This window comes from Solanum pennellii, chromosome 11 (assembly GCF_001406875.1).
Source record: "Solanum pennellii chromosome 11, SPENNV200".
Taxonomy (NCBI): Eukaryota; Viridiplantae; Streptophyta; class Magnoliopsida; order Solanales; family Solanaceae; genus Solanum; species Solanum pennellii.
The window spans coordinates 25962701-25973697 of NC_028647.1; the positions used below are offsets into that span (position 1 = coordinate 25962701).

The following is a 10997-nucleotide window of genomic DNA, read 5'->3' on the forward strand; positions in this document are numbered from 1 at the left end:
ACTAATTAAGCCCCCACCCAATTAATAAACCATTTCTAATATCAAAATCAGCCCAATCACTACTAAAGCACGACGAAATTACCGATTCATGAAAATGATATTCAAAATTATTGAGTCCGAATTGAAGTCCCAATTAAATGTAGGTTGAGCTGCTTATTTAGGAGGAATTTCAATAGGATTTTTATTCAAACTTGAATTCGAAATTTATGAATAAAGGTAAAGAAGTAGCACCTCACAAATAAATTCATGCACTTTTAAATATAATTTTTTAAATATCTGTTACTTGTTTTACATATTAAAAATTTAGTATATTCTTTTTTAAAAATTTTATCTATTAAGTAACATCACATAATTGAGGCGAATGAATAATAAAGATGAACATAGTCAAACTTTTAAGTTTATCGCTAATTTTATTTAGACACTTAAATTATAATTTTTGTTGAGGACTTGAATGTATAATAATGTACTTCTATAGACATTTTCACCTTAAGTTTTTAGAAACACTCATTTGTAGTAGATTTCTTGTTGTGCATTAGTAATGGAGGGGGTTTATTAATTGGGTGTAGTTTAGTTAGTAATGGGTAGATTGGTTAGTAAATTATATTAATAAGTTTAAATTATAAAAAATAGTTAAGCGTCGCGAATTTAAAAAAATATTTAAATAGTTTAAATTTAAAATCGTTACATAAGTGGTTAATTTTGAACACAAAGGTGGACGATAAGGGTGCTTTGGAGCCAATAGGTGGATGAGAAGGGTATTTTGGAGCCAATAGGTGGATGAAGGGTAATTTTATACCATTTCTGGTACTTCAAGGTATTTTAGGTCCTTTTCCGTTAAATATATACTTCATTTATTTGATTTTTCTTTAAAGAAAGTGAAATTCAGACAAGTAAAATTGAAGGAGGAAGTACATCAGTTGAGTTTCAAATAATTTATTAAACTATTTTCCTCTTTAAATTGTTTCTTAAAATCCTCTTGACACTTCAAGACACATAGAGATGAAACTTCAAATATTTCAAAACTATTATAACGAAGATTCCTTTCCTTGTTGACGAAGACCTAGTTGATCTTTATTTATGTAATAGATCACTTTATTATTGAAGACATATGAAGTAGCTGAAAAACCCATATCTTTGTATATCTAAAAAAAGGTATCCAATATAATGTTTCCTCAGCATCATCATACCACATTTTCTAGAAATGGATAGTCACTATAGCAAACAACAGGATAATAAGTATAAAATGCTTCCCTGCTATACTTATTGAGAGGTGCATCGAGCTCAAATCTCCTTCGTAAATGCGGATAAGCTATGAACCAACATCCATATGCAACAAGATCATCTCGTCCTTCATCCACAACTTTGTTTCCATCTTCTCTATCGTAACCACCAGCTACAATAAAAGTACCTCTAAATGCCTTCCTCATGGGTACAAGGCTGTCAAGACATTCAACCTTTTGCAAGGGTGTTTCGTTCTTGGATCAACCATGTGGCAATATGTAATGCCTTACTTATTCAAGGATTCAGCCATGTAAAGTCCCAAAGCACTTGGATTTGATTCTCCTGAATCCTTGTAATCAGCAAATGGGGAAAGCCTTATTCTAACTCTGTCAGCTCCTATCTCATTTACAACCTCTTCAACTATTTCGAGTGCGAATCTACAACGGTTCTCTAAAGATCCTCCATATTGGTCTATTCGATCATTGACATTGTCTTTCATAAACTGGTCTATTAGATAGCCGTGAGCTCCATGGATCTCAACCCCATCAAATCCTACAAATTTAACAAATTGCATGATTATAAAAAAATAATTTGTCAGATGGTGTGTATTTGAAGGCAATACTGATGTGACAAATTATCACATTAAGCAATCTAATAAAGAACCTATATCAGAAAATTTTCTAAAACTGTTTGCGGAAACTTCTACACCTTAACATTTTTTTTCTTTATTTCTCGGTAGACCATGATGGAGATAACAAAAAGTGACCCAGTATGGTGGAAATAACAAAAATGAAATATAATTTTGGCTGCGAAAGTCATATGCATTGTTCACACACATTATATATGCTGGAATTAGTACATCATGTTTCTCTGTTTTATCACAAGTTCTAATCCAATGTTCAGATATGACAACTAAAAGATGGGTAAGAAGTAAGAACATTCTAAATATATGCAATGCTAAAAGGTCATGCTATTTTACTGAGTTTACGTTGGCAAATGGTGTATATAAACAAACCATGTTTATATGTAAACTTCATAAAGATCATTAGGATTAGTCAATTAGTGATATATCCAACTCATTTTGTGGTTATACATGATAAAAATAGAAAATGTGAAACAAAGATTTTGTATTTCAGACTGAAACAAAAGAGTTTTACCAGCTTCAATGGCATTTCTAGCAGCAATCCGGAAATTGTTAACAACTTGAGGAATTTCATCTGTCCTTAGTTGTTGTGGTGGTGTATATTTTTCATCATCAAGGCCATTAGAACTAATTTGAGCTTTTATTGGCTTGTCTGTGCTGGAGATAGGAGCTTGTCCATTGAGCTGGAAATCTATAGAAAGGGGTTGGTAACAGTTAGGAGTTACATTTAACGACATATGAATTGCATGGTTAAAACGAATCTAGTTACCCTTGGTAGAAATTTTTCTTGTACGCCAAAGTTGGCAAAAAAAGATTCCTCCTTTGGCATGGACGACCTTTACAATTGGTTTCCACGACTCGGCTTGATCCTTCCTCCATATACCAGGTGTATTTTTCTACGTTCAATTTGTTGGGAATAAACTCATAACAGAAATAATATTTGCGGTAATAAAAGTTATAAAAGCGGAACACAACAATATGGTTAATTAACCAGAATAAAAGAGAAATAATGACACTAAGATTTTTACGTGGAAAACCTCCTAAATAAGGAAAAAACACGACCAAAAGAAATAATTTTTTTTTATTTTTCTACCTCACCACAATATAGCTCACACTCTATTTTTTTTCTCACAGACTATTTTCCTCTGTGATGCCTCACTCTTATTTTCTCTCCTTTGTATTTTTGTGCTTTGACAATGAAAAATTGTTCTCCCTTTTATAGAGAACAAATGCACTACCTTCCAAATGTGCTACAGAAGAAAAACAATTTTTTCTTGTTCACAACTTACCAACTTTTGAATAATAAGGAAATCTGAAAAAAAATCAGCACACCAAATTTGCCAAACTTTGAAATTTGAAGAGAGTTATTCAAAGTTTGGTATATGAAGATGGACCCCACGATCTCCCCCTCCAGACCCATTCACCTGAATTAGGTAGCTCTAGGTTTCTAGCTTGAGTGCATGCCGACAAGTTCCTTGGTCAGCATATCTGAAGGGTTTTCACTAGTAGGGATCTTCATGACCTGCATAGATCCGTCCTCTATCTTTTCATGGTGATATCTCACGTCGATATGTTTCGTCCTTGCATGATACATGGTGTTCTTACTAAAGTCTATCGCACTTTGGTTGTCACAATAGACGACATACTCCTTCTGATGCAATCCAAGTTTTTGAAGAAATAGTTTCAGCCATACCGTCTCTTTTCCAGCTTCAATAGCTACAATATACTCTGCCTCAGTTGTACCGAGTGCGACACATTTTTCAACTTTATCTGCCATGATATAGCCCCCCTGAAAATGTAAACAAATATCCAGTAGTGGATTTTCTATTATCGAGGTGACCTTCCATATCAGCATCTATATAGCCCTTCATGATTGGATCAGATCCTTCAAAATACAAGCAGTCTCTTGTGGTACCTCTTAGGTGCATGAGTATCCACTTAACTACCTCCCTGTGTTGTTTTCTAGGATTTTCATGGAATCTATTAACAACACCAACTGCATGAGCAATATCAGGTATTGTACGCACCATCACATACATCAAACTCTCCACTGCTGAAGAATAAGGATTTTTTGTCATTCCCTCTTTCTCCTCTTTTGTTGTAGGACACATCTGTTTGCTCAACTTTAGATGACTTGCAAGAGGTGTGCTAATAGGTTTAGCACTCTTCATGTTGAAGCGGTCTAGTACACGTTTCATGTACTTCTCTTGAGATAGACATAACTTTCTTTTTGTTCGTTCTTGAATAATCTTCATCCTTAGAATTTGTTGTGCTGGGCCCAAGTCCTTCATGTCAAATGACTTGGGCAAATCTCTCTTCAACCTTGCCATCAACTCTTTGTCTTGGCCTAAAATTAACATGTCATCCACAAAACAACAAAATAATAAAATTATTGTCAAAAAATCTTTTGAAGTACATACATGGATCATAATAGGTCTTTGTGTATGTTTGACTTTTCATGAAAGAGTCAAACTTTTTGTACCATTGCCTTGGTGCCTGTTTCAACCCATACAGACTCTTATACAATTTGCACACCATATGTTTCATTCCAGATACTTCAAATCTCTATGGTTGCTCCATATAAATCTCTTCGTTCAAATCTCCATGAAGAAATGTAGTTTTCATGTCCAATTGCTCTACTTAAAGATCTAGACTAGTTGCTAGGCTCAAAATAGTTCGAATAGAAGTCATTTTGACAAAAGGTGAAAGTTTCATCAAAATCAATACCTTTATTTTGTTCGAAGCCTTTTACAACCAATCGAGCTTTGCACCTGAACAACTTGTCATTTCCATCTTTCTTGAGTTTAAAGACCCACTTGCACTTAAGTGGTCTTTTGCTTTTTGGAAGTTCAACTAGCTGGTATGTGCCATTTTTCTGCAGAGATCCCATCTCTTCGTGCATTATTTTCATCCATTGGCTCTTTTCTGGATGAGACAACACCTCCTTAAGAGTTTCTGGCTCCCTTTAATCATTGATGAGGACATACTCTGAGGAAGGGTATTTGGATGACTCTACCCTTTGTCTTTATGATCTCCTCAGAGGTTGAGATTGTTCTTCTTCTTCTCGATACTCATTTTGCTCGGTAGTATCACCTAGTTGCTCCCCCTGCTAAACAATGTCATCATGTTGCTCTTCATGTTTAGCAACTTCATCGATCGTATTTTCTGCACTTATGGAATGGTTAGAAGATGAAGGAATCATAACAAGATTAAGGATTGTATCATTCTTTTTCTTGGCCTTGTCGGATAGACATCAGCAGTTCCAACTTCACTTTCTCGGAAGATTACATCTTTGCATCTGATGACCTTCTTCTTTACAATATCCCACAATCTGTACCCGAACTCTTCATCTCCATATCCAATGAATATGCAGGGAACTAGTTTATCATCTAGATTGGTTCTCTGCTCCTTCGGTACATGTGCAAAAGTTTTAGGTGCGAGTAAGACATCTCCTTGTTGGTCCAAACATTCTTCGAAATGTCAAACTCCAAACGGAAGTGATGGAATATGATTAATAAGATAACATGTTGTCCGAACTGCTTCACCCCAGAATAACTTAGGTAATTTATCCAATTAGAGCATGTTTCTCACCTACTCAGCAATGGTGCGATTCATTCTCTCAGCTACACCATTATGTTGTGGGGTTCCAGGAACTGTCTTTTCATGTCTGATTCCATGGTTTGAAAAGTACTCTTAAAATTCTCTTGAAGTGTACTCACCTCCATTGTTAGTTCGAAGACATTTTAGCTTCCAACTTGTCTCTCTTTCTACTAGAGCATGAAACTCTTGAAATACTTGAAACATATGATCTTTGGTTCTCAAGATATAAATCCACAATTTTCGAGAAGCGTCTTCAATAAAGGTAACAAAGTATTTATTACCTCCTATCGGTTCTATCTCTATGGTACCACAAACATCAATTTATACCTAATCAAGTATATTTGACTTTCTTTCAGATGATGTTTGAAATGAGACTCTATGTTGCTTACCAAATAAGCAGTAGTTACAAGGTTTTATCGTTGTACCTTTAGCAAAAGAGATGAGTGAATTTTTTGGAAAGAATTTGCAATCTTTTCTCGCTCATATGACCCATTCTTTTATGCCATAAATCTTCAGAGTTCTCTTTGTGAGCCGCATTTAATTCACCTTGGCATATATCTGCATTTGTCCAGTACAACGTGCCACAAGCAACACCTTTTACAATCACCAATTCTCCTTTGGTGAGTCTCCATTTTTTATTTGCAAAGTAGTTCTCATATCCATCTCGGTCCAAAGCAACTCCCGAGATCAAGTTCATCCGCAAATCAGGTACGTGGGGCACATCGTTCAGCAAATATGCATTCAATATTTGTATTTACGCAAACGTCTCCGTTCCCCACAATCTTTGAGTAACTTGTGTTACCCATTTTAACATTGCCAAAATCACCTGCTACATATCTGCAAAAAAGATTTCTTACTGGTGTGGCATGGTAAGATGCTGCTGTGTCGACCACCCATTCCGACTCTACATCTGCCGAGTGCATGCATTCTTCTTCCTCGTTTATGAGGAGAACAACATTGTCATTATTTTGCACCATGGCAGCTGTGTTTTCATCATTCTTCTGGCCACTGCTTTCCTATTTTTCCCTTGTTAGATTTGGACAATCTCTTTTGAAGTGCCCTAGTTGATCGCAATTATAGCAATTTCTGGCCTTTGATTTTGATCGGACCTTGGAATTTCCACGAGCTCTGGCTCTACCATAGTTACTTGAGATCCTTTGGTAACTTCTGTCTCTACTTTTCCGTGATGAGAACCTGTCCGTGATTTTCAGGCCTTTTTCTCATCTTTTCATTTAGTAGAAGGGTTGGTGTGACATCCTTCAACTCAATAGAGTCCTTACCATGTAAAATGGTTGTTGCTAAAGTATCGTAGGACGATGAAAACGAGTTTAGGAGCACTATGGATTTATCTTCATCCTCAATCTTTACTCTGAGGTTTGCTAGCTGCGTGATTAGTCCATTAAGTACATTTAAATGGGACAAAAAGATTGTACCTTCACCCATATGTAGCGCATATAACTGCTTCTTTATGTATAATTTATTTGTCAGCGTTTTGGACATGTATAGATTTTCTAACTTTGTTCAAATGCCACATGCACTCTCTTCATCGATGATATTATTAACTACATCATCTGTTAAGTGCAATCTACTTGCACTAACAGGCTTTTCATCCATTTCTTCCCAATCCCCAAGTTTCATGGATTGGAGCTTTTTAGATTTGTCACCTAGTGCAAACCCAGTTGGATGAGCAAGTCTCTCATCCTTCTCTGCCACGTTAAGAAACCGCTATCACCGTTGAATTTTGCTACCTCGTACGTTACTCCAAACATTTTTCTTTTCACTAAGTATAGTACAATAAGCTTTATAAAATATTTCTGTAAATGAGCAGATTCTGTGCCCTAATACCAATTGTTGGAAATAAAATCGTAACATAAATAATATTTGCGGTAATAAAGCAATAAAATTGAAACACAACAATACGATAAATCAACGACAATAAAAGAGAAATAGTGACACTAAGATTTGACGTGGAAAACCTCCTAAATAAGGGAAAAAACACTACCCGAGAGGAGCAACTGATATCACTATAGTAAGGATTTTTACACTTCTAGGTTTGAGTAAAACTCCAAAGACCACTACACACTCATAAGAAATAACCTCCTTTAATTTTTTCACCTCACTATAATATCGCTCACACTCTCTATTTTTTCTCAGGGACTATTTTCCTCTGTGATGCCTCACTCTTCTTTTCTCTCCTTTGTATGTTTGTGCATTGAGAATGAAGAATTGTCCTCTCTTTTATATAGAACAAATGCACTACCCTTCAAATGTGCTATAGAAGAATTTTTTTTTCTTCATATTCACAGCTTACCAACTTTGAATAATAAAGGAAAGCTGAAAATAAATAAGCACACCAAATCTGCCAAACTTTGAAATTAGTAAAAAGTTATTCAAAGTTTGGTATATGAGAATGGACCCCACACAATTAATATGAAGTATTTCAAAAGAGTATTTGGGAGGAAATTACAACTACATATTGCAGGAATTGAGGTTACCCATGAGCGGTGTCAGAAACTCCTGTAGCTTATGATATAAGAAAACTGACTTTTGTGCTTCGTTGTGAGTAATAAAGGATAGCATGAGCTTGAGGAACATTCTCATATGATCTTTTCCTTGTTAATGGTTCCAACACAACTCTGCAAAATATATAAAGTGTGATAATAACAACTATTTCATATTTTATCTCGCTATGCAAAGTCCAAACTAAACTCAATGCTCATTCAAATAGAAGCGTTTGAATCTAAGTAAGACCGGAAACTTCACTTAAGCCTTATTTGATTTCATTAAGATGAACACATTTGGAGGATTAAGATGTTAGTCTCTAGATTTCATCAACACTAAATTATTCTTATTCAACATCTAAATATGTTTAATTTGTTTACTTTTAAACATAGTGAATGTATGATCTTAAAATAATATAAATTTAATAAAATAAAATTATTATTTGATAAACATCATTTTGTTCGTCGGTGGAAAACTAACAGTGGTGCTAGTTGTGATATTAAAAAATAGGGATGACTACAATAATGGTAATTGTTGGTAGTGATGGTGGTGACAACAGATATAACTATAATCGTAAAAGTTGTAGGCATGTTAGAGACTAATAGTAGTAGTTGACAGTGTTGTTGATAGTGATGATAGTTGTGGTTCGTGGCTGGAAATGGTGGTGATAGTAAATGTGATGACATAGTTGTTTATAGTAGTTATGATAGAGTAGTAGTGAAAATTATTCACAAAAAATCCTTGATTAAAACTACCTAGTTACACAAACAATCCTACAATATATATCAATTATCCATATACTTAAAAATAATTATATATTATTTCACTAATTAGTAATTTCACACTAGAATCCAAGTATTTAAATACATTTATTTTGCCTACTATATATGCTCTAAAACATAGGTACATTGGTAGAGAAGCAACCGTGAGAAGAAAGAGAGGCGCGAAAGATCAATGTACTCCAGATAAATGTGAATCACATTAGATGTACTTGGGATACTAGATACATTCAAGATATAAATATGGAGAGATGCAAGCAACAGAGGAGAGAAACGAGTGATAGGAGATAGGCGAGCGAAAGAATTAGTGTATTCCATGTACATGTGAATCTTATTGAATACAATGTATCTAAATGAAATTACATCTAGTGTTTGATTTCATAAATCTAAGATACAATTAGTGAATGCATCAATACATATACTTAATGACCAAAATCTGGCACGGGTAATAATTTTTAAAATTTACCTAAAGGTACGTAATTAAACCCTAAATTAGTGGATTTATGTTGTGTGGCCTAAAATTAATACTTTGAAGATTGAGTAGGTTATCAGCTTCTTTGTGTTTACATTGATCCAAAGATTGAGCCATTAATTTTCTGAATACCTTGAAGAGCACAAAAATTCAAATATGGTATTCGATTCCAATACAATCTCATCTGATTTATGAAGTACACATGAGGCATTTGACATCAAATTGAAGAAGACAAGTTATCATTTCACTCATTATTCGTAAAAATTGAAATAGAGTTATAAATTATCCATGACAAGGGCCTAAAATACCCTTAAAGTATTGAAAATGGTATAAAATTACCCTTTATCCATTTATTGGCTCCAAAATGCCCTTTTCATCCACCTATTGGCTCCAAAATACCCTTGTCATCCACCTTTGGGTTCAAAATTGACCACTTTTTTAATTGTATTAAAATTAAACTCTTTAAATATTTTTTAAAATACTTGGCGTTCAACTATTGATTATAATTATAATTTATTAATATAATTTATAAACCAACCCACAACCTACTCATTACTAACTAGACCTCACCCAATTAATAATCCAATCATAATATCAAAAATCGTCATAAACACTACTAAAACACGATGAAATTATAGATTTCTGAAAATGATATTCAAAATTATTCGAGTCCGAATCGAAGCCCCAATTAAATTTAGGTTGAGCCGTTTATTTAGGAGGACACTTTCTTTCAAAATTGATTAAAGGTAAAGAAGTAATACATCCCGAATTAATTCATGCACTTTTTTAAATATAATTTTATAAATATTTATGATTTGTTTTAAAACTTTAATATATTATTTTGAAAAAAAGTTACCTATGAAGTAACATCACATAATTGAGGCGTAAGAATAATGAAGATGAACATAGTTAGACTTTTCAGTTTATCGGTGATTTTTATTTAGTCACTTGAATGTATGATAATTACTTCTATAATTTTTAAAAACACTCAATTGGCAGTAGCTTGCATTAATAATGTGACGGGTTCACTAATTTAGAGGGATTTAATTAGTATTGGGGTGAGTAGTGGATTGATTTATAATTATACTAGTAAGTTAAATTATAACAAATAGTTAAGCCCCACGTATTTTAAAAAATATTTAAATTGTTTAAATATAAAACCGTCAAATAAGTGATCAATTTTGAACCAAAAGGTGGATGACAAGGGTATTTTGGACCCAATAGGTGGGTGAGAAGGGTATTTCAGAGCCAATAGGTGGATGGAGGGCAATTTTGTACCATTTCCAATACTTTGAGGATATTTTAAGCCTTTTCCGTTTCAAATATAAGAAGTGCATTATCAAACAATCTAGACGGCACCAAAGAATATATTATATAAAACTATTTTGAAACAAGAGAGTCAAAAGTACCTGTGAGAAAGTTGAAAGTTGAAAGTTACCCACTATATAGGGTGTGAGCAAAGGATTTTCCATTTCGTGCTTTCTCCTCTGTTTTGGCCTTCACTGCAATTTTTGCACTAAAATGCAAAGAAAAAGTTCATATGAATAATACATTAGTTTTTGTCTGTTAATATATACCCTTTAAATAATTCTAATAAACTTTGCTATGCTAATAATGATATATACCCAATTGAATCTTTTAGTATTATTACTAGTTACTACGGACAATTTATGTGGCACAATACTTGAAGAATTCATGCCAAAGTTTTTGGAACAAATTTCAAACTTAAAAAAATAAAAAAATATCACATAAATTTGGACAAAGAGAATATCTATCTTTT

At 33.7% G+C, this 10997-nt stretch overlaps 1 pseudogene; it reads right to left on the reverse strand.

Moving 5' to 3' along the window:
• Positions 1–1136: 1136 nt before the first annotated feature.
• Positions 1137–10728, reverse strand: LOC107004238 (annotated as a pseudogene).
• Positions 10729–10997: the final 269 nt, after the last annotated feature.